Raw genomic sequence first — 25049 nt, 5'->3', positions numbered from 1 at the left:
CGCTTCACAAAGCTCCGTTGCGCGAAAAGTCCGCGAACCAGTGCGCTGCCCGGTCCGCTGTTACAGATATATATCTTTTTTTAAACGTTAATTTCTCAAAATCCACTGGAGCACATATATTGAGACCTACAAAAGGCACATCGGGCTACCAGTCCCTACAATTTTGCCAAGTTTCGTGCACATCCATTCAGCCGTTCGGGCTAAAAGTGAGGCCAACCGCCCTATGGAAAACTCAATGTTAAAAACACGTTTTGGGACCCCCCTTTTTTCTCGGCCCCCACTGGACGAACCCCCCCCAAATTTTCAAGGGCTGCTCAGAAACAAAATGTGCCATTTTCCTGAAAATTTCAGCCAATTCCGTCCAGAAACGCCAAAGTTATTAGACATAGAATTTTCAAAAAACCCATAGAGAAAAAATCCTAACTATATATACCTACTGGCGACCGCCAGTAGGTAATATATATATATATATATATATATATATATATATATATATATATATATATATATATATATATATATATCAATTCATTGCAGGGTGCACAAATTGAAAGAGTCTGTACCCAGAGAAGTTTGAACTCAGGCTTTATTTATCTTTCCTGCCAGCAAAGAGTCTCTGCATACCGTCCATTTCAAATAAGCGCAGGACGCGTTTCAAGACTGACGTCTCTTCATCAGCGGCATGTTGGTTTGGAGCTGCTTACACGTTTATTCACGCGCACCTGAATAAATGCTCACCGCTATGGGCGTGGCTTGTTACAGAGCCCTCTGGCTCTTTTAGTGCGCTGTGATTCTTACCCTTGTGGGCGTGCAGGTAGTTCCAATAGTCAATACAGTAAAATCCCAGTGGATGGAGCGGGGTGATTGCAGGTACCCCTTGCCCTGCTTTGCGGTCGATATCCTGGTGAGCGGCTGTTGTCCCGCACCGCAAGCCACTCACTCTCCGCTCCTGTAGATCCCAATGCAGGCAGCATCAGGACAGGACCCACAGCTAGGTGGTGAGCCTCCTTCGCGACCGTGGCCAGCCGCTAAATAACAATTCATTGCAGGGTGCACAAATTGAAAGAGTCTGTACCCGGAGAAGATTGAACTCAGGCTTTATTTATCTTTCCTGCCAGCAAAGAGTCTCTGCATACCGTCCCTTTCAAATAAGCGCCGGACGCGTTTCAAGACTGACGTCTCTTCATCAGCGGCATGTTGGTTTGGAGCTGCTTACACGTTTATTCACGCGCACCTGAATAAATGCTCACCGCTATGGGCGTGGCTTGTTACAGAGCCCTCTGGCTCTTGTAGTGCGCTGTGATTCTTACCCTTGTGGGCGTGCAGGTAGTTCCAATAGTCAATACAGTAAAATCCCAGTGGATGGAGCGGGGTGACTGCAGGTACCCCTTGCCCTGCTTTGCGGTCGATATCCTGGTGAGCGGCTGTTGTCCCGCACCGCAAGCCACTCACTCTCCGCTCCTGTAGATCCCAATGCAGGCAGCATCGGGACAGGACCCACAGCTAGGTGGTGAGCCTCCTTTGCGACCGTGGCCAGCCGCTAAATAACAATTCATTGCAGGGTGCACAAATTGAAAGAGTCTGTACCCGGAGAAGTTTGAACTCAGGCTTTATTTATCTTTCCTGCCAGCAAAGAGTCTCTGCATACCGTCCATTTCAAATAAGCGCCGGACGCGTTTCAAGACTGACGTCTCTTCATCAGCGGCATGTTGGTTTGGAGCTGCTTACACGTTTATTCACGCGCACCTGAATAAATGCTCACCGCTATGGGCGTGGCTTGTTACAGAGCCCTCTGGCTCTTGTAGTGCGCTGTGATTCTTACCCTTGTGGGCGTGCAGGTAGTTCCAATAGTCAATATATATAATATATATATATATATATATATATATATATATATATATATATATATATATATATATATATATATATATATTACCTACTGGCGGTCGCCAGTAGGTATATATAGTTAGGATTTTTTCTCTATGGGATTTTTGAAAATTCTATGTCTAATACCTTTGGCGTTACCTTTGGCGTTTGTGGATGGAATTGGCTGAAATTTTCAGGAAAATGGAACATTTTGTTTCTGAGCAGCCCCTAAAAATTTGGGGGGGTTTCGTCAAGGGGGGGCCGAGAAAAAAGGGGGTCCCAAAACGTGTTTTTAACATTGAGTTTTCCATAGGGCGGTTGGCCTCACTTTTAGCCCGAACGGCTGAATGGATTTGCACGAAACTTGGCACAATTGTAGGGACTGGTAGCCCGATGTGCCTTTGCTAGGTCTCAATATATGTGCTCCAGTGGATTTTGAGAAATTAACGTTCAAAAAAAGATATATATCTGTAACAGCGGACCGGGCAGCGCTCCAGTTCGCGTACTTTTCGCGTTACGGAGCTTTGTGAAGCAAAGCTGATTGGTTCTCCGGCGTCTGTAAACATTCCAAACAGTCCGTAGCGGCCGCCATCTTGTCTCTCGGTAGGATCGAGAGACAAGAGGAGGCCAAAGCGAAGGGGCAAATGACCATAAGGGGGCATAGTAGATCCTCCCTGACCCCATAGGTTTGATGTGGAGGCTTTAAAAGGGCTCCGCGGGGAAAAAAAAAACAAAAAACGTTTTTTGGGTGGGGTGCGCCCGGTTAGCGTAACGGGAAGCGGACTGGGGAGCGTACTACAAGGAAAGAAGAATGATTGACTTTTAACTTATTGTATGTTTATAGACTTTTTTTAAACTTTTTTTTCTGCTGAGTGACGTCTCAGACTATCTCCACGGGATGCAGTCCCTACCATCTCGGCGTTTAAGCCCAGGGGGACCGGTAGTGTGGGAGAGATAACGGGGCATATTATCAAGGGGGTTTATCTCCGCCTTTGTGAAGCGAAGCTGATTGGTTCTCCGGCGTCTGTAAACGTTCCAAACAGTCCGTAGCGGCCGCCATCTTGTCTCTCGGTAGGATCGAGAGACAAGAGGAGGCCAAAGCGAAGGGGCAAATGACCATAAGGGGGCATAGTAGATCCTCCCTGACCCCCTAGGTTTGATGTACCATTTTGCCAAGTTTGGTGTAATTCCGTTCAGCCATTCAGGCTGTAGACCTATCTAAATGTCCTATGGAAAATTGCATGGGGAAAACACATTTGAAAGTGTTGAAATTTAGAACCAATTAAAATGTTACTTTGGTTTTGTATTTGTGTGTGATGAAAGTTAATTGGTTATGTATATATCTAAAATGAGAGGAAACCACAGCCATTTTGTGATACTACTGTCTGAGGTACATTTGTGAGGAATTTTTGGTGCTCAATTTCTGGTGTTTGATTTACACAGTACTAACGCTTCTCCTACTTTCAAAAAGGTGAGTTGTTAATTTGTAAGGGGAACTATGTTGTACACTTTAAGATAATTTGAAAAATGTTTTCTGTTATTTATTTACAGTCCTTCTGTTATACTAAATACTTGATAAAGTTAGTTTTATATTATGTATTACTAAAAACGATAAATGAAAGTGATTATTTTTTTCTGCAATTTACAGCAAGAAATTTCAAAATAAAATGGATCACAATGAAGAGACCGTGGCAATTTCTTTTGAATTATCCACTACATTTATTGAAATTGACAGCACCAATAATGAAATATTCTCACAAGGAGGAGATGACTTGAATGATTTCTTTGATCAATCTCTTGACGGCGAATTTATCGAATGTTTGGAGACTATAGAGTTACAAGAATCATCATTGCAGACTTTTCATGAGGAGATTCCTGATGAGATGATTGAAGAGGAAATTCCTGATGAGGACATGTTACTAGTTCTTTCAAATTATGAAAATTCAGAAGAATAAATTTATATTTAGAAATCAAAAATTGTTTGAGACATTATTCATTTTTATTTTTAATTTATGCGGTTGTAGCGAAGTGATTGTAGTATAAAATGAGACTTATAGTATAGAGTGCAAAATTGTTATGTTACATAGTAAGTTTACTCATATTTACTTCCCTTCTCCCACTATATTATCTCCAATGTGTATTTGACATCTCTTCTTCATCTCTGGCCTCGACCGGTAGTGTGGGAGAGATAACGGGGCATATTATCAAGGGGGTTTATCTCCGCTTTTTTGGCTTTAAAAGCCAAGAAAGCGGAGATAAAATTATCTCCGTATAACCTAGCTGTCGCTAACACCAGTTAGCGACCGCTAGTAGGAGATAGCGACCATCTTGGGCCCCACTTTGCATGTCAGTGATATTTATCACTAATGACATGCAAAGTGGGCATGCCAAGATGTTAGCGACTGGAAACAGTCGCTAACATCGCTATCTCCTATTACCAACTTTTGGAGATATTCGCGCTAAGCGCGAATATCTCCAAAAAGTAACACCTGCTGAGCAGTTCTTAGCCATGTTATCCAATGGGAGGTGGATAACATGGCTAAGAGCATTAGCTCGGTAATGCATGAATATCGCTGACTTTTCAGCGATAATTATGCATTGCGGCCGTTTTTTATCGCATTTGCGATAAACCTTGATAATAGCAAGGTTTATCTGCGATAATTTCTGACGATGCTTAGCGGTAAAAAATTTGTTGCTAAGCATCGTTAGCGATAAATATCGCTTAACTTTGGTAATATGCCCCAACGTCTGTTAACGTTCGATTCGAAGGAAATCAGGAAGTGTTGAAAAACATTGTCTGCGCCATCTTGCCTTTTTTCAAATGCCACACTTTTGTCGTGCACGGCAGCCATTTTAGATGCCTTGACCAGACACACTCTCTGCACGCTGTCGATCCGTAGCATGGCTCCCCACCCTCGCAAGCATCTCCCCCAGGCACTGGTCACCCCCGCTCTCTGTCTTATGCATGGGCAATAAACCTCCCCCCATCTGCGCTGCTCTTCCCTGAGAATCACACTCTGTGCCCGCCCGACACCTCCCTTTTGCCCTATTCACTACCGCACCCTCTGACACTCCTCTTCCTCTGTGTCCGATTGTCCAGGCCGGTCCCAGGCTATCAGCTAGCCCTGCAGATGTATTTTATGGCCCCAGCTGTAAAGAATCACCCCTCTTCAAAGGAGTTATAGTAGATCAAGGCCCACACCCGATGAGATCCGTCACACCACACGCGTTTCTACTATCTGAAAGCCATCCTGTATTGTGATTGGGGAGGGGACCGAGCCTGAAGCGGAAGATTCCAGGGATGACTCTTTGTACATCAAAGTTTTTACAATTATGTGTCACATTAAAAATATATAGCACTCCAACAAAGTAGTAGGAATATAAAACTTTAATAACTTATAAATATATACAACAAAACAAAAACAGTAAAAACATTTAAACATTTTTAGGGAAAAAGAAGGAACAATGGTCAGTAGCGGTCGGTTGTGCGAATAGTCCCAAGGCAGCACAACGTCCAGATTTCTGGACGGCACCCAGGTGATGTTGCCTGGGTGCCGCACTGATTTGGGTATCCGGCGTGGGGCGTCCCGGGGGGTGGGTCGTCAGTAGCGGTCTGTTGTGCGAATAGTTCCAAGGCAGCAGAACGCGCTGAAATGTGGATGGCACCAAGGTGATGTCCAGTAAGTTGCCGCCCTCCGAATAACGGCGTGGGGCGCCCCGGGGGGGGGGAGGCGGTCCAAAGTTCCGTTAAAAGGGCAAAGGAAAGGATCGGTGGTTTGAACCATCAGTCAAAAGGGGGAGGGGGTGCAACAATTTTTCCTACCGGGTCACACTGTGCTTTCACCGGAACTGATCCGAACTGTGGTCTGCAGGATTCTAGTCATTCAAACTGAGGCTGGCGCCAGCATGGGAGCGCCGACGTCCCGCGGCTACAGTTTCGTCACTCCACGGGCGATCATGGCAGTCATTCCCCATCGGGGGTGTCTGCGGGGGTCGGGGACTCCCGCGGCTCCTCTAGAATCTTCAAGGTCGTGGAGGACTACGGTGGTGGAGTCAACCAGTGACCGGGCCATTTCTTTATGCTGGGCCCGCTCTTGCCAGGTCGACCGCCATTTTGAGAGTTCGGTAGCTACCGGTGATCGCGGGGTCAAATGAGCGGACGGGCTCCACCCTGCCAGGCGAGACGTTGCAGCATGGCCACAGTGGAAGAACCCTTTTCCGGGCGCCTGGAGCGCTGAGGGTGCAGCTGGGAAGCCTCCACCTGGGGAGGCGGGAGAGGCCTGTTCGCACCGTCTCTTCCTCCCAGTGCACCCCACGGCGTCTCGCTTGACATTTGTTATGGCTGGACCAGGCGATGAGGACGAGGGGGGGGGGGGTCGGAGGCATGTGCAAGACATCCCCCCCCAGTGTTGTCGCAGCCATTACAAAAGAAAGAAGAAATGTCCCGTCCGTCTTTGGGCCGGACCTCCGGTGGATGGCGGCCGGACGCCCTTTGCTCTGGCCCCATGAACGGGTTCCTTGGCTCATCCGGTGGGGCAGGCCTTGGCGTGTGGTGCCTCTCCTGGGCCTTTCGTGCAGTGGCCTCTCCACTCCCAGGCCCTCCATGGATGCTGGCCCAGACTGGGAGAGAGAGGGTCTAACCTGCAATTCTCCAGGGTTACCGCCACCGCGGCCGGATCCCGTCGGCCTCGGCCTCTGGTTGATGGTGGCCGGACTGGGAGAGGGGAGGGTCGAGGACACAGACATTACCCCCTTGCAACTCTCCAGGGTTGTCGTAGCAATCCCCCTGGCCGGGTCCCATTGGCCTCGGCCTTTCCTCCGGCTACACCCTACGTGATGATCTTCTGCCGACGGTTGGCAGCAGGACCCGCCTTATATGTGTTGCTTCCGGCTGGGCGTAGCCGCAAACCTGTTGCACTTTGGAAGTTTCCAGAATGGGGCGGATGTCTGCTGACTTGTATCTTTCCCAGTTTGCCGTTATTTGGGCGTGGCAGGCGATGGGACAGACACGTTTTGGGGCAGTGAGGGGCGATGAAGCCTCGTTGTCTTGTGGCCGTTGCAATGTCACACTTGGTTTCTCTTACTGTTTTCAGGTTTCTTATTACGGGCTTACTTCTAACGTTTCTTGTTTCTAGGACAATAATAGGTTTTATCATTACGTATTGTTATTGTTACTTTGTTTGTTATTTAATAAAAAGTTCATCAGTGGCCTATTGATTTTCGTTTTCCTATTCCTTTCTTTCCAGGTTGTTTCATGCTAAAGTTTCTGTTAACAGGATACAGTGATCACTTCGTTATTATTGCATATGTCCTTTTCACTAGGGGTGCTCTCTGGTCGGGCCAGATGACCTATCTCTAGTAAATGGTCCGGGTGAAACAGGTGCATCAATCAGTGGGGAGTAGATAGGCATGACAGATTACAACGGGGGACAAAGGTCCGCATTACCTACCCTTTCACTACTTGCAAAGATGTTCCTACATTTATTTGCAAACAGGGAATACCTCCAAAAAGAACCAATTCCCAAACAGTCAATGTTCGGGCAAACAATCAATCAATGAGGAACGAAATAGGCACGATGTGTTAAAGGTTTGCGTTACCTACCCTTCACTATCTGCAAAGGGAGAGAGAATATTCCTATTCTTCCCCGTTTGCAGGCAGAGAAGATCCTTAAGAGAACCAACTTCGAACAATTCAATGCTCAATTCAATCAATCAATCAATGGGGAGAAAAATAGGTATGACGGATTACAATGGGGACAAAAGTCTGCATTTACCTATCCTTCACTATCTGCAAAGACTAAACAGAGTATGGCGATTCTGTGCTTGTTTGCAAATGCTTTGATAACAATCAATCAAATGGAGAGAGAAGTAGGCACGACGGATTACAACGGGGGCAAAGGCCTGCGTTAACTACCCTTCACTATCTGGAAAGAGAGAGTACTCCTAATAGAAATGAGGGGGGGGGGCAGCATTGAAAGCAGATCAGTGTGCATAAACACGAAAATGTTTTTTCTTACCACGTACTTGACAATCGACAGCTTATGATATTTGCTATTAAAAAAACATTGAAATTCACTGAAAAAAACATAGGTTATAGACCATATATAGTTAGGAATTAGCATTTACAAAACCTTGAAAATTCACTGAAAAAACCATAGGTTATAGACCATATATAGTTAGGAATTAGCATTTAAAAAACCTTATTTTACTCACACAAAACCATTGAAATTCCATATATAGTTAGTTGCACTAACTATATATCGCGCACCCGCAATCCACTGCTGATGATGTCACATATTACATCATTCATGACATGGTCAGTGACATCACTGATGACATCACTGATGACATCTCAAATGACATCACTGATGACATCACTGATGACAACATCCAGTGACTTTATGTTTCTGTAAAGTTAAAATATGTCTTACATATTGAAGAATGAGTGGATGTATAAGTGTCTGGATGAAGGATTTAGTAGGTGCATGACTGACTGTATAAGTGACTGATTAAATGTGTCTCACTGAGTGCATGGGTTAGTGACTAAACTGTTTTAAATTGTGCATTATTGTGTCTGTTGTTCTGTAATCTGATGCATGTGTTGATCAGTAGCTAAATGAGTAACTATATGGGTTATTGATTGGTTGCCCAAGTATTTGTATGGGAGACTGAGTGTGTGTGTGGGTGGCTGGGAGGTGTATGACTCTGTGCATAGATGTGTGAGCAGTTGATTCACTAGATGTATGGGTTCAAAAGTGCATGTGGAAACAGCTGTATGGGTGGTTGACTGTGTGCATGAGTGTATTGGTGAGTGAATGGATATCTCAGTGCTACATGTCAAAGTAAGTACATATGTAAAACACAGTACATGTGATTTTTGACATATATAAATAACTGTGCATAAGAGCCAGTGAATGTGTGAGTGGCTGTATGGATTATTGTGAACTTGTATCAGGGATTGTATAACAGAGTAAATATGTGTTATTATATGTTTCAATAAGTAAGGTGTGTATAACTATATAGTTGAGGAAATGGAGGTGTGATTGATTCTTTGCAAGACTGACTAGGTGTGTGAGTAACTCCATGGATGAGTGACAGTCTGTGAGTGTCTGTTTACACTTAGTGTATCTAAGTTTATATTAGAGTCTGAAGAGGTTCATCGTATCATCACATGAATGATGTCATCAGTGATGTGATCAGTAATGTCAAATGAGATGTCATCAGTGATGTCATCAGTGATGTCATTTGAGATGTCATCAGTGATGTCACTGACCATGTCATGAATGATGTAATATGTGACATCATCAGCAGTGGATTGCGGGTGCGCGATATATAGTTAGTGCAACTAACTATATATGGAATTTCAATGGTTTTGTGTGAGTAAAATAAGGTTTTTTAAATGCTAATTCCTAACTATATATGGTCTATAACCTATGGTTTTTTCAGTGAATATATATATATATATATATATATATATGAATGAACAAATGAGCTCTTGCGCTCTGGAAGGGCAACTCACGGCATCCCAGCAATCTAGCTTGTACGCCTCTGTTCAGCTCTCGCGCCCGTTCTCCACACATTTCAATGACTCCCGACGCGTTTCGAGGCCACCAGTTGTCTGCCTTCACTTTTCTATTGAAAACGGCAAAAAACGCCCTTCGTGGGCATGGCTCAACACTTTCACCATCAGCATGATGGTCCTTGTAGTCCTTATGGTGTGTTCCAATCTCCCTTGAGTAGGCTGCACGCTTCTGTGCATAAGTTATTGTCCTTATTGAATCCTTTAGTAGGGAAGGAAACACGGAACTCAAGAGCTGTTCTTTGAACAAGGAACGTCGTACCGCACAGCAAGTGAAATGTTCTTTACCACGGCTTCTTTAACTCGCACTGTCTCTCCCTGCAAGCAAAGCGGTGCTCCTTCCCACGGCCAAGAGCAGCCGTGTAGTGTTAACTGAATGAACAAATGAGCTCTTGTGTTTGTTATATATATCTCCAAAATCGCTGCTTTTGAACTGCCGTTGACCACGCAAGAACGAGAAGTGGACCCACAAATCCATGCCAATCAAATGTTTATTCTTTTGTGTAATCGACCAGCCAGCCCGACATGACGCGTTTCGACCCCCACTGGGTCTTGATCACATGACGCATTGCCATAGAGGGGGAGGCTACTTAAAGTGCAAATACAGGAAATGACATTTAACCCAGTCCATCATAGACAGCAAAGAGTTACTATCTCGTGCAAAATGCAAATGGAACTGTGCAAAATGCGCTAAGAACAGTACAGGATGTGTAAAATATTCATCACAGCCATAATTCTTAATACCAGCAAGACATTAACCGCAGCCTGGTAAAAACTAGATGTGCAAGTTTTGCAAATTGAATGTAAACATGGTATGTAAACAATATCATGGAAGCATTATGGTAGCAGCAAAATACTTTTTAAATGTGCAATAATATGTAACAAAAAGTTGTAGACTTTATGTAAAAAAAATCACTCATAAAATCTATACTACTATTATAAAGGGAGAACTTTGAGGCTTTGAGGCGGGTAAACTCGGGAACCACAGCGCCAATCCACACACCCGATACATCGTTGGAATCCTCAGGGTGTGCAGATGGACATAGGCTATATAAAGTTAAAAAATACGTTATATTAAAAAAATTTACATTATAAAAAAGTAGTCCCCCCGAAGTAGCGCCGGCCGCGACCTGCGTGCTGACGTCAGTAGCACGGGGAGGAGCAGCGTCCAGAAGCGGCGGACATGGCACGGGGGAGGAGCGGTGACGAGCGGCGAGGAGCGGTGGACTGAGGAGCGGCGACTGAGGTAAGGCAGTGGGGGACGGGGCAGGCGGGGGACGGGGTGATGTAAGGCTCCAAACTACCACGATCACGCTCATAACAGCTCAAGAAGTTGAACTGCAGAGCGCCAGCGTTTCAGCGTTTCAGCTTTAAGGGTCATTAGGTTGACACGCGGGCATTATGTTACCATGCTGGAATCTCGACACGCCGAGCTCCGTCAAGGGTAAACCCCGCTCAAACAGACACCACAGGCGAAAGTGATCCGTCAACCTCGGAGCCGTGTTTAAATGTGCCCTCTTTTCGTGGTACTTTACATGACGGGGAAAGCAAACAGCCCGAAGCGCACTGCTTTGACTATCATATGTCGCCTTTTTAAGGCTCCGGGGGACAATGTCAGTGCAGGCGGGGGCCGGGGCAGGCGGGGGACGGGGCGGGCGGGGACGGTGCAGGCGGGGACGGGGAAATATAGCAGCCCGAAGGAAAGCCAGGAAATCTGGTTCGGTTTATCCCCACTCTAATGGTAATTTCCAGGCGAAGGCTGGAGTAATAGCTGCAATACAGTGAGACAGTTTTACATTATAGTGCACTGCTGTGACTATCATATGTCACCTTTTTAAGGCTCCGGGGGTCAATGTCGGGGCAGGCGAGGGTCGGGGCAGGCGGGGGACGGGGCGGGTGGGGGCCCGAAATGCTGGACAATGTCGGGGCAGGCGGGGGTCGGGGAAGCCTGATTGCTCCCGGACGGGCTGCTAGTTGATGATAAAAGCACAACCATTGCAACAAATAGAAATATAAAAATATATATTTTACTCTATTTCAGAGGTTTCATCATGTAAACAACTAAAAGTTATGTGCAAATATGCCATCCTTGCTTACATTCGTATTAAGAAGACTGTGTGTAACCCAAGTGGGCGTTCTTGAATTTATAATGTTTTTGCTCGCTTCATAATAGCCAAAAAATAGAATACAGCCCCAGTGGGCATTTCTCAGTTCCATACTGATTCAGATCCATCAACTTGTCAAATTCCTGTAGGTAAACTATATGTGCATGATGTACTCTCAAATGTAAAATTATCTAAAACGTGCAAGAACCAAATCCTCCTGTCACAAAGCATCTCTAAAACTATAGCCATGGCTATCTAATGATGATTCTGTGTACCTCCCCTAGAGAGTGAACAGCCCAAACACCTATGTCGTAAATATGTAAAACATTCATACGATCAAAATCCTTATTCAAATAATTTCAGTCAACTTATTCCTATTCAATATGGGCCCATATTGAAAAAGAGAACCCAATATAATTCAGTCAATAAATAAACAAAAGGATACATGGGTCAAAAGAACCTAGACTTTACAGAACTAGCAACATTACCTAATAAAATTCTAAAATAGGTTCGAGGCAGGTATAAAAATCTTCGCTAGAATTCAATCCCAATGGATGCTTCTTATCTAATTCTACTATGTAACGTGTCTCGAGGAGACGGAGTTTAGCTTCCCGGTTGCCACCTCGTTTCATGGGGTCTAGCCACCGGGTATGCTTGATCCTTACCTGTAATCGCTCTAATGTGCTGGAGTATCCGTTTGCGGGCTGGCAGTTTTGTACTGCCGATGTATCTGTGCCCACAATGACACTCCAGCACATAAATAGCAAAGTCTGTTCTGCAAGTCATTTTTTTGGCAATTGGAATGGGTTCTGCATGAAACGGACTGGTGTATTGGGTTCTATTGCTACCGAATTTACATGCTTTACAACTCGGACATTTTCTAAAACCCTTTATCTGACACATCCATGTTCCTTGGGTAACTGTTTCTGGATTGTTTTTAACCAAACTGTTTCCCATTGAATGAGCTTTTCTAAAAGTAAGGGCCGGTTTGCTTGAAACCAACCCACCAATTACAGGGTCCCCTTGTACCAGATTCCAGTTGCAGGTAAAAATCTTCAGCAATTGTTGGTGTTGCCTGCTGTAGGTGAGGATCATTCTAGTTTGAATACTGGGAGAACTGCTGACCAAATCCTCCCTCGGTATTTTGGGAAGTAGAGCCTCACTTCTAGTTAGACATTTAGTTTTATTTATAGCATTGTCTACAACACATGGGGCATAGCCTCTTGCTAAGAAGCGTCTTCTGCTAGCCTGTTGGGCAATCTGGCACTCTGCATCTGTACTGCAGATGCGTCTGAATCGCAACATCTCGCCAAACGGGATGCTGGGTATCAAATGCTGTGGATGGTGGCTTGACGCATGCAGTACCGTGTTTCCTGTCATGGACTTTCTGTATATGCGGGTTGCCAGTGTGTTGCCTTCCACGTAACCTCAACATCCAAAAAGCCAACTGAACGCGAACTTACCGTGGAAGTAAAATTCAAATTGAAACAATTAGTATTCGATTTTTCCACAAATTGGTTCGCGTTCATTTCTAAGCCTTTCCAAATGAAAAATAGATCATCTATGTATCTTAAATAGATGATCACATGACCCTCCATCGTTTGTCTGTGCTCTCCCCTCAGGACCTGCTCCTCCCACAGTCCCACATGAAGACAGGAGTAACTGGGGGAGAAGCAGGCCCTCATCGCCACCCCTCTCACTTGTTGGTAGATCTGATTGTTGAACAAAAAGTAATTGTGTGCAAGACATCCTTTTACCACAGCCAACAACATTTTGTTATGGGGCGCACAATTCATGGGTCTTAAATTCAAAAAATGGTCAACTGCCTTTATACCGCCATTGTGTCTTATCGAGGTGTATAAGGAAGTCACATCTAAAGTCATTAGCAACATGTCTGGACACCAGCCAATTTTTTCAATTTTTTTCAGAAAATCAGATGTGTCTTGGACGAAAGAGCACAAACCTTGGACCCATACTTGCAGGAAATAGTCAATATATTTAGACGTATTCTCCATGATGCTAGCAATGGCTGAGATTATTGGTCTTCCTGGCGGCCTGTCAATGCATTTGTGCACCTTAGGAATTAAATAGAAGGTTGGGATCACTGGATGATCTGTCTTAAGGAACTGGTATTCCGCATCACTCACCAGTCCTCCACTCTTCCAAGCAAGCAATTTAGAATAGTGTTCATTCCAAGATGTTCAAACGAAATGAATATTGCTCTTCCTGTAACAGGCCTGGTCCGATAATTGAGTTTCCGCCTCTGACATGTAGAGCTGACGTGGCCATAGGACCACGTTACCCCCCTTGTCTGCTTGTCTCACAACCACATTAGCATCCACTCCCAGTTTCTTCATCAAATTCCTGTAGCATAGATTGAGTTTGCTCGTCACTTGATGCGATTTGTTGACAGATATGTACAGTTTCTTCAAATCCTGTGTGACTAGTTCATGATAAATGTCTAGGTTATCATGTAGCATGATCAGATTAAAAACTGATTTAGGTTTAAATGCCATTTGCCAGAATTTATCAACATGTATTATGCTGTCAATGAACATGCCATCATCTTGTTCCTTACGTAATGACCAAACATTTTCAAAAAATTCAAAATCGCTAGCATTAAGAAGCAAAGGACTATTAGCCCCAGCCGTATTCACAGTCATTGTTTTCTCTTTCTCCTTTGACTGTAACTGGTGAAATTACATGAGTTTAAGTTTCCTCACAAAGCAATATGTGTCAAGTCTGACATCCGCATGGTTAAGATTGCGGGGAGGACAATAAGATAGACCCAGTTCTAGGACCTTTGTTTCAGCTGGCTTTAACTTTTATCTGTTAGGTTAATCAGTGAACTGGGAATTGCCATTAAGCCTGGTTCTTGTTCTGAAAGCGATTCCATCGGCCTCTGCCCGCCCTTTTGCCTACATTTTTGCCTTCTTTTGCGGCATTTTCTTCTCCTTTGTTGTCGCTTGAAGTTAGACCTTTGGTTTTGCCTCCACGAGGTATTCTTCGTCTTAATGTGTTCCGCCTATCCCTGCATAGGCAGTCCACCTCTTCGGCCAGGGAAAATTTTGTAAACCCCAACTGCTGGCCTCTTTTACCATTGTGTTCTGGGTCACTTTCAGCTGCTGAGCTTACTTCTGAAGCTGAAGTTGATGCGAGAGTTGTTTCACTTTGTCTTCGTGGGGCTTTATTACACGTTTTTATTTTTGCAGCATCGTAACATTTGGCATACGTAAATATCTAGCCATTTCAATAATCCAATCGGTCTCTTTCAAATTTAAAGGCTTTTCTGCCTTTAATCACATCTTCATCCTTGCAGAGACGTGTCTGCATCTCTTCTCTCATTTTTTTCGTACCTTCCGTCTCGTCCAATTTACTTATTTCCAGCTCTAATTCCTTAATCGGTGTCTGCAGCTTTGCCAGATCACTCTCTGCATATTTAATAAGGATCCTCATGAACTTACTAAAGGATTCCAGATTTGACTCCGCCCATTCCAGTAACATCGCTTGGTCCGGATTTACGTAGCTGGGTGTAAGTGATATTCTTAATCCTCTGGGCACCCTTCCTACTTCTAAATAGCGGGATAAAGACTTGTGCTCCCACCATTTTGATTGTTCTGAACTTTTGTATTTTTCTAATTTCTTAAAAAGTTCTCTAATATTGGCGCTGCCCGTGATGTTACTAGGACTGTTGACTGCCGTGGACCCCCCAGCCTGGGAATCCCAAAACATAGAAATTGCTGCTTCCTCTCTACTCCGCAATACGTCGGCGGACATATTGGCTATAGTTTTGGTTGTTCGTTTCACTGTTAATGATTGCAATAAAGACGGTCATCAGGCAAATGTGAGTACAGTCCCGCCCTGATGCCGCGCACACTCCCCACAAGAATTCAATTGTCTCCTACCTTCGCGGAATATTCAGCGTACGACTCCGGTCCTCTGACACAGTGTCCGTTAATTTCCACACCTCAGGTAGAAGAATTCTCTGCTCCCGCAGCTTCCTCCCGCTCGGAGTATCCAAATTCAGGTTCCGGGTCACCAAAACCGCCAACTTCCTGCTGCTGTGCCCAAAGAGGGAAGGGGTTCCACTTGTTACCGCAGAAGTCACTCGGTAAGTTAAATGTATCCAAAATCGCCGCTTTTGAACTGCCGTTGACCAGGCAAGAACGAGAAGTGGACCCACAAATCTGTGCCAATCAAAGGTTTATTCTTTTGTGTAATCGATCAGCAAGCCCGCCATGACCCGTTTCGACCCCCATTGGGTCTTGATCACATGACGCATTGCCATGGATGGGAGGCTACTTAAAGTTCAAATACAGGAAATGACATTTAACCCAGTCCATCATAGACAGCAAAGAGTTACTATCTCGTGCAAAATGCAAAGGATGGGTAAAATATTCATCACAGCCATAATTCTTAATACCAGCAAGACATTAACCGCAGCCTGATAAAAACTAGATGTGCAAGTTTTGCAAATGGAATGTAAACATGTTATGTAAATAATATCATAGCAGCATTATGGTAGCAGCAAAATACATTTTAAATGTGCAATTATATGTAACAAAAAATTGTACACTTTATGTAAAAAAATCACTGCAAATATGCCATCCTTGCTTACATTCTTATTAAGAAGACTGTGTGTAGCCCAAGTGGGCGTTCTTGAATTTGTAATGTTTTTGCTTGCTTCATAATTGCCAAAAAATAGAATACAGCCCCAGTGGGCATTGCTCAGTTCAATACTGATTCAGATCCATCAACTCGTCAAATTCCTGTATGTAAACTATATGTGCATGATGTACTCTTAAATGTAAAATTATCCAAAACGTGAAAGAACCAAATCCTCCTGTCACAAAGCATCTCTAAAACTATAGCCATAGCTATCTAATTATGATGCTGTGTTTCTCCCCTAGAGAGTAAACAACCCAAAAACCTATGTCGTAAATATGTAAAAAATTAATACGATCAAAATCCTTATTCAAATAATTTCAGTCAACTTATTCCTATTCAATATGAGCCCATATTGAAAAAGAGAACCCAATCAAATTCAGTCAATAAATAAACAAAAGGATACATGGGTCAAAAGAACCTAGACTTTACAGAACTAGCAACATTACTTAATAAAATTCTAAAATAAGTTACAGGCAGGTATAAAAATCTTCGCTAGAATTCAATCCCAAAGGATGCTTCGTATCTAATTCTACTATGTAACGTGTCTCAAGGAGATGGAGTTTAGCCTCCCAGTTGCCACCTCGTTTCATGGATTCCACCGTATCTATTACATAGTATTGTACCAATTTGGGATTGCTGTATTGCGACTGCTCGAAGTGTCTAGCCACCGGGTATGCTTGATCCTTACCTGTAATCGCGCTAATGTGCTGGAGTATCCATTTGTGGGCTGGCAGTTTTGTATTGCTGATGTATCTGAGCCCACAAGGACACTCCAGCACATAAATAGCAAAGTCTGTTCTGCAAGTCAATCTTTTGGCAATTGGAATGGGTTCTGCATGAAACGGACTGGAGTATTGGGTTCTATTCCTACCGAATTTACATGCTTTACAACTCGGACATATTCTAAAACCCTTTATCTGAGACATCAATGTTTCTTGGGTAACTGTTTCCAGATTGTTTTTAACCAAACTGTTTCCTATTGAATGAACTTTTCTAAAAGTAAGAGCCGGTTTGCTTGAAACCAACCCACCAATTACAGGTCCCCTTGTACCAGATTCCAATTGCGGGTAAAAATCTTCCACAATTGTTGGTGTTGCCTGCTATAGGTGAGGATCATTCTAGTTTGAATACTGGGAGAACAGCTGACCAAATCCTCCCTCGGTGTTTTGGGAAGTAGAGTCTCACTTCTAGTTAGAAACGTAGTTTTATTTATAGCATTGTCTACAACACCAGGGGCATAGCCTCTTGCTAAGAAGCGTCTTCTGCTAGCCTGTTGGGCAATCTGGCACTCTGCGTCTGTACTGCAGATGCGTCTGATACGCAGCATCTGGCCAAAAGGGATGCTGCGTATCAAATGCTGTGGATGGTGGCTTGACGCATGCAGTACCGTGTTTCCTGCCGTGGACTTTGTGTATAAGCGGGTTGCCAGTATGTTGCCTTCCACGTACACCTCTACATCCAAAAAGCAAACTGAACGTGAACTTACCGTGGATGTAAAATTCAAATTGGAACAATTAGTATTCAATTTTTCCACAAATTGGTTCACACTCATTTCTGAGCCTTTTCAAATGAAAAATAGATCATCTATGTATCTTAAATAGATGATCACATGACCCTCAGTGATGTCGCTGACCATGTCATGAATGATGTAATATGTGACATCATCAGCAGTGGATTGCGGGCGCACGAGTTATAGTTAGTACAACTAACTATAACGGAGGAATTTCAATGGTTTTGTAGGAGTGAAATGTCCAGCTAACTATAACACCCGTAAAACCTTTGGTTTTTTCAGTGAATTTCTAAGGTTTTTTAAGGTCCTAACTATAACTACTTACTGGTGACCGCCAGTAGGTAGTTATAGTTAGGACCTTGTTTCTATTCAAAAAGCGTTTTTTCTTTACCCAATTATTTTGACGCCGGTTGACGAATCTTCACAAAATTTTCAAAGGGAATGGCCCGCTATGGTCAGGTCCTATCTTGGAAGTTTCAGGGTGATTCGGCAAGCGGGGGCAAAGGAAAAAATGGGGGCCCCAAAACGTGTTTTCTCCATGTTAATTCCCATAGGAAACTTTAGACACGGCTACAGCTCGAACTTCTGAACGGAATTAAACCCAATTTCGGGAAAAGGTAGCCCTTGTTTCGGAAAGAACTCCCATTGGTAAATAGTGTAAATCTGTTCAGTAGTTCCTGAGAAATTGAAAAAAAGAGGTCGAAAAATGCATTTCCCATAGGAATGTTTAGACACGGCTACAGCTGGAACTGCTGAACGGAATTACACCAAATTTCGTAAAAAGGTAGTGGGTGCTTCAGAAAGCATCCTTTTTGAAAAATAAATGTTTCAATATTTAGCGGCACAGAGGATCCGCGCACCCTCCCGACCATAAGCTGTATTCTAATTGGCTGTCAACACTCCAAACAAGGAAGTGTTGGCAGCCATCTTGTGCCTCGGTAACCGAGGCACAAGAAAAAGAGAAAAACAAACGTAAAAAACAAGAAAAGGGAGCTGGGAAGAAACACCCTGTCTCCCTAGGCATGCTCAGGGGGTCTCACAAGGACCCCCAAGGCCCAAAAAAGCATTTTTTTAAATGTGAATCCGGCCAACAATTAAAAAAATGAAGCACGGGGCCCTGCGCTTTGTTTAATTAAGCCCCCAGGTCCAGGTCCAGGGGGCATGCAGAAATCAAAATGCGGGAGCCCAGGGACACCGCAGCAAATATGATAAAATATTTGCGGGGGCTCATGGCCCCCCGCAGCCCCAGGGACCGTCATCCCCTGGAGCTTGTTTTTAAAGGTTTGGGGGCCTCCATGGCCGCCCATGCCCCGGGGACCACCTCCCCCCAGGGTTTTCAATATTTATTTGTGGGGGCAAGCTGCCCCCCCCCCGCAGCCCTGGGGACCGCCACCAGGCTTCTTTATTTATTGTAATATACCTGCATGGGGCACTATAATGCAAATATAGGGGTCCGTTACGGTCTCCCGAGCCCCAGGGACCACTACCTCCCCGGGGCTGAGCGTTGGTTGAGAGGGGGCAACGCAGCCCCCTCCTGGAGCCTGTGTTTTCCCTGGGGACCGCCATGCCACATGGCCATCTTTTGCAGTGTCCCGGGGTGCCCACCCCCAGAACACTGCAGTTTGGTAATGGCAGGGCGGGAGCCTCGCGCCTCCCGTCCTGCCATAGCAAACTGTGGTTTGGATTTTGGACACCTGCTCTCTCTTCCAAAATCCAAACCAGATTGTTTTTCCACACAGGGAGCTGCATGTTAGCAGCTCCCCAAGTGGCAAAGCAATGCCGGCATGTGGCACCCCTCCCCCATAATAAAATTATTATCATTTATTTTTTAAAGCAAAGGCCGGCTCCGGGGGAGGGGGTCACCGGGCCATGAATGGCCTGAGGAGGGGGCCACGCAGCCCCCTCCAAATAAATAATTTTTAAAAAAACATTGTCCATGTCCCGGTGGATGGGGTCCATTCCAATGTTTGTCTTTATATTTTGCCCTTTTTATTTTAGACCGTTCTACCCTAAATAAGTGGAAAGTCTAACAGCATTATATCCCTTCTGCCAGAAAGTAGATAATTGAAGGGACAGCTCCCATTGACAACTGGTCAAACATATGCCCTCCCTTTGGTCCCAGTATGTGGGTGGCTTTCATTTACCTTCTTCCACAGTAGATCAGGGTAATCACTAGAGTAGAGTCTCACATCGTTTCCTAAATGTTACTCATATCTACATGAAATGTTAGCAAACAAGTGTGGTCAACAGAAAGCTTCGAAATGTGCATCATAATCAATGCTCTAAACAATATATCCTTCAACTCACTCTACATTAGAGTATGTTCATGTAACATTAAAATGTCTCAAAATAATTGGCTCCTTTAAAAATGCTGTCAAATATCAATATGCCTATAAACAAATATTTGCAATTTGTGGGGCCTCAATTGGCAGTATTTATTACTATAGCCTTCGCCATAGCGCTCATGTTATACCTGCACAGTTTTGCCTATTTGTTAGCATTCAACAGCTGGACTGTTAGCTACTACCCACCATTTGTGTCACTACAAGCTCCAAAATCAAATGTAGAAGGCTTTGACTTACTGGATTTCCTCTGCTACTGTACAGTTGACAATAATAAAGATGTGGAAGTAAAGCCTGCAACCAATATGGATGTACAAGACAATGTAACAGCAAGCAACGTGAACACCTGGGGTCATATTATGAAAGTGTCTCAGTGGTGCAACGAGCATTTGCACCTGCTTTGTGCACCACCCGGGCATTTGGTTTGTAGAAGGGACCGCAGACGCTTGCGCATTGCCTTCTGTCATACTGATATTGCTATACTGATTTGGAAGAGCGATGTGTATGTAGGTGGAATCAGTATCACCCACATCAAGGAGAAATAAAGCAGGTTCTAAGTAAACCAGTTTTAACAGTGGTCAGTTCCATGGAGCACCTTGAAAATAGGTAGCTGAATTTAACATGTAACATGTTTTCCAACTTGTTTTCCTATCAAGGAGGGGAACATCCTTTACAACACAACTTTTACAATGCAATACCATTATGACCCTACTTTTACAACGCATGTCATTACAACACATTGCGCTGGAGGGCGCTCTAGGATAGGAAATAGTTTAATTACTGTCCAACACCTTCCCTACTATCCACGGGGACTGGAGTTGGAATAGTAAATTAAACTATTCACTATCCAGCGCCCCCCAACGCAATGCATTGTAACGACTTGCGTCGTAAAACCTGCGTCGTAATGGCATGTGTTGTAAAAGCATGCGTTGTAACGTCACACATCCATCAAGGAGAATGCTGGTTGTGACACACTGGCTGAAACAGCAGCAATCCCTTTGAGTAACCAATTTGCACTAAAGTGAAGAACAGACAATTGATTATTCATTGGTGGCACTACCCTGAGAAAACGTGTTCATGGCTTCAGTTTCATTATGATCTTCTAATGAATGCCTAGTAAAGACTGGTTGGCTAAACTGAACAACTTAAAAACACGCTAATAGGCCATGTTGAACATATCCATACTGGTTATAAAAATCCATAAGCTCCTTTCGCCTGCTCCTTGGGACTACTGATGTAGGTTTCAATGTTTCAGCAAGTAGGGGAATTCGTCAGCTTCTCATATAATAAAACATTACTTCATTTAATCTTTTGTATGCCGCAATCACAAGAGTTGCAGGACAGGGAACCAGTACAGCCCCTCGAACAACTACTTGTTTCCTTCTAATGTTCCAAAATCCTATGTATGGTGTGCTGTATCATGAGTAATGACTCTAGGAGGCAAAAAGCTGTTGAAATATGAATTATACACATGTGCCACAGGAACCACTAAAAACGGCCAAACGCTCGTTTAAATGGTGGTAAATAAAGAATCATAAATATATCGTTTAACTGTAGTGTAGTTCCTATTATCCCAATAGGCTCTGCGCATTGGAATAATACCTTCAGTAGTAAAGGCCTAGACCAGACATTAACTAGGTCTACTACTGTCGATATTAGACTTAAAGTTTTGGGTTTGCCAGCTAGCTCAGAGTTCACTAGAAACTTTCTCGAATGTTCAGGAAGGACTTAACTTCCCTGATTAGACAAGAAGGGATTTAGTTTCTGACAACCATAGAACATGACAACTTTGCTCTCCCCTAATCAAGAGTATATCTCGAGAGTCGTGTGAACAAAAGGCAAATTATTTTACTCAGTCAGTACGTGCATTCTTAGTCTCATCAGTTTGTAGAGAAAAGGAAGAGACGGGCGTGTTCAATAAAAAGGTGTTATTTATTGATCAGTCTCTTTTCTCGTACAAGAGAAATGGATCGATATTATTGCAATACTTATAGTTAAGTAAAGTGCATACATTAAAAGCAATAGTATAAAATAATACTGTAAAAACATTGATATGGTTTCTAAGCCATAAGATGTTTTAAAATGAATAAAATATATTACATACACATTTACATTTGACTAAACGTACTCAACTGGTGTTTCTAAATACGCCTACCCCGTGTACCTGACCTAAGCCTAATACGTGGGCGGGAATAGAAAGTTACAGTTTAAGTTAAGTTTGTTTTTGCCAAGTTAATAACTAAAGAATTCTCTGTGAGGGGTTATTCAGTTCTGTACCTGGAAGTTAGGATGAATGAGGGATGGTATCTCTCTCTCTGCTCTCGATATTCCAGGCTGCCTGCGAGGGCTACCCAGAAGCGCCGGTGCTGGATTTCTCGGCAGGAGAAAGCAGCGCGTCTCGTTCTCAGCGCGTCAGGAAGGCGGGGCTGCGCCAGCGGGGTCTGCTCTGCTCTTCGCTTCGGCAAGTATGGCTGCTCCGTCTCGTCACCACCGCGTGTGTTTGCATAGCGCAATATCGGTAATATTTATACCTTTAAGGTGCCGAGATTGACTTAAGGATGGACATAGATACGTCAATAAGGATGTCATACGACTTGCTCGTTAGCACATTCTTTTGCTGAAGTTCTCGGTGAAATCAAAACAATGGCCGCAGGGTTTTGCCCAGGTTGTCATAGGTTTGATTTGTTATGAGAACTCCGTATGCCTTATCAGGGGCTGGAGGAATATCGCTTGTCTAATTAGATCGCAGGCGTTATGACCTAATCAGATAACACGTTCCTGTGCCGTAGTGTGACTGCGTCAGATAACGGTATCTGCATCATGGGGGTTTTCTGCCTCATGGGCTGACTGCTAGTTAACTTGTTGGTTTGTTTAAACAGAATAGGGTCAGGAATAGGGGGATCGATTCAGAACCTATAGGAATACATCACACCCACTCCACGCTAACTATGGACATATTTACTAATCTATGCATAGTATAACATAGTACAACATACTATAGAGAAGTGTGTATACCTTACCACCCCAAAATACATAAATGCATTTTGAAATTTTCAAATATACGGAAAAGTTGCAGTCATATGTATTGTATGCACTCAAGCTGTAGAATAATGCCAAAGTAATCACACATTTGTATACATTATTGCTATTTGGTATATGAGAATTTACACATGAAATGGCTCTTAATACAGAAAAAAAGTTCGAGACCATTCCATCACAGAATAAAATATTTATGAACATACCAGCGGGAAGCTAATGTCTATAAGCTATCTAAAATTAGAAATTTTAGTTCTTTAAGAATAGTTCTTACTTTAAGCAGAAGATAGTGTCCCGGAAAATATGAAAAAATATTTTGGGGCTGTTGAAAAAATTGCTGTCCGTGAACTGGAGGGAAAATTGTTCATGTGACTTTATTTTTAAAGTTGAAGGCCGAATTCATGGAACGCCGTGTGCGAGCTTGCTCAAAAGTCTCTATTTCTGCTCTGGTGAGAACATCATATCATTTAGGCTTTCGAAAAAGCTGTCAACAGCTTCCTGGGAGAGTTCCACTAACTCAGAAATAGGTGTAACCATGCATTCATGCGCATGATTGTCTCCATTGACATTCTGATTCGCATTGCTGACAGAAGGTCGTACCTGTTCGATGCTGCTTTCATCTTGAACTTCACTACCCATCAATCGTAGTGGTGAAGCTTCCACGAATGCCGTCATCAGGATTGGTAGCCTTTGAGGGCAGCACAAAGCATGAACCTTGATCGGGCTCAACAATGTTTCTGCATCCATTGGCGCATCCGATTGTAGCGTCAGACAGGTGTCTAACACGCATTCTTCTCCGCATAGCAGACACCTTAGTACAGGTAAAACACATCGTTGCCACATTGGTCGAAATGATAGAAACCAAGTCATGTTCAGGTCTCTAAGCCGGGAGAGTCCCAGGATTTTTGATATCCGGTCCCGGTATCCAATGGCTAGGATTGTTTCTTCCCTTGTCGCAAGAGTTTTGTCTGTGACATGGGTTGCCATAACGAAAAATAAGGACTAAGAATAGGATTCCTGCAATTAGTCCCAAGATCAGGGGAAGTCCGCCAAAAATCGAATGGACGAAATCTGGAAAAATACCCAGTATGGCTTTGAATGGTGTTAATGCCATCGAAAATACTGTCTTAAATACCTTTGAGACCCCATTGGTATCAGAAATATTTAAGATTTCATTAAGGATTTCCGCGAAATGTATGGGGGAATTAGTTGATAACAATGAATGTATCTCTGCAGTCGTCCTTGCGACTTGGAGATCATATGTTTCTTTTGATGACGAGAGCCTGGTAGGCGTCTGAAGAAGCACTGTTTTCATTCTGCTTAAAGTATCTATTCGAATAGAAGTAATTTTCAAATTGGGCCATGCCCTTGCCTCCCTGTCTGGAAAGGAGCTGGGGAACAATGAGCGTCCACAGCACTTGACCTTCGCAGTCGTAGTTACGAGATAAGGAGTCCCGGGCATAAGACTACAACATCTGCGGTCTACAATTAGAATGTAACTCCCATTATAAAGTCTTTGAAAGAATGGTTCTATTTCTGTTGCAGGTGCGCCTTGCTGGTGACATGAAAGGTTGTATGAATTCCCTTCACAGGCTCCATGCAAACTAATTCCGTTACACAGAAGTGTGCCGCTTAGTGACATCGCACAATTATTGCCACTAAGAAACACTTTCTGTCCTTTATTACTGACACATGCATGTGAATAGGGTAGGTTCCATGTTGTTTTAATGTACCCCTTTCCCAATTTCTCGTACATGCCAGCCTGTATATATTTTTGGCAGTATTGAAACCTGAAGGTTGAGATTGGAATATTTATTATCCCATGTATTATCCATTCACTGACAGGTCGTTCTGACATTGTCACTGGTAATCTTTCGAGTTTTTCAATGCTCAAGATTGTATAATCAGCACCCTTTTGTGCCATACTGATTTGTCTATCAGTA

The sequence above is a fragment of the Lissotriton helveticus genome, chromosome 6 (genome assembly GCF_964261635.1).
Source record: "Lissotriton helveticus chromosome 6, aLisHel1.1, whole genome shotgun sequence".
Lineage (NCBI taxonomy): Eukaryota > Metazoa > Chordata > Amphibia > Caudata > Salamandridae > Lissotriton > Lissotriton helveticus.
Note: the sequence above shows the minus strand (reverse complement) of the source record.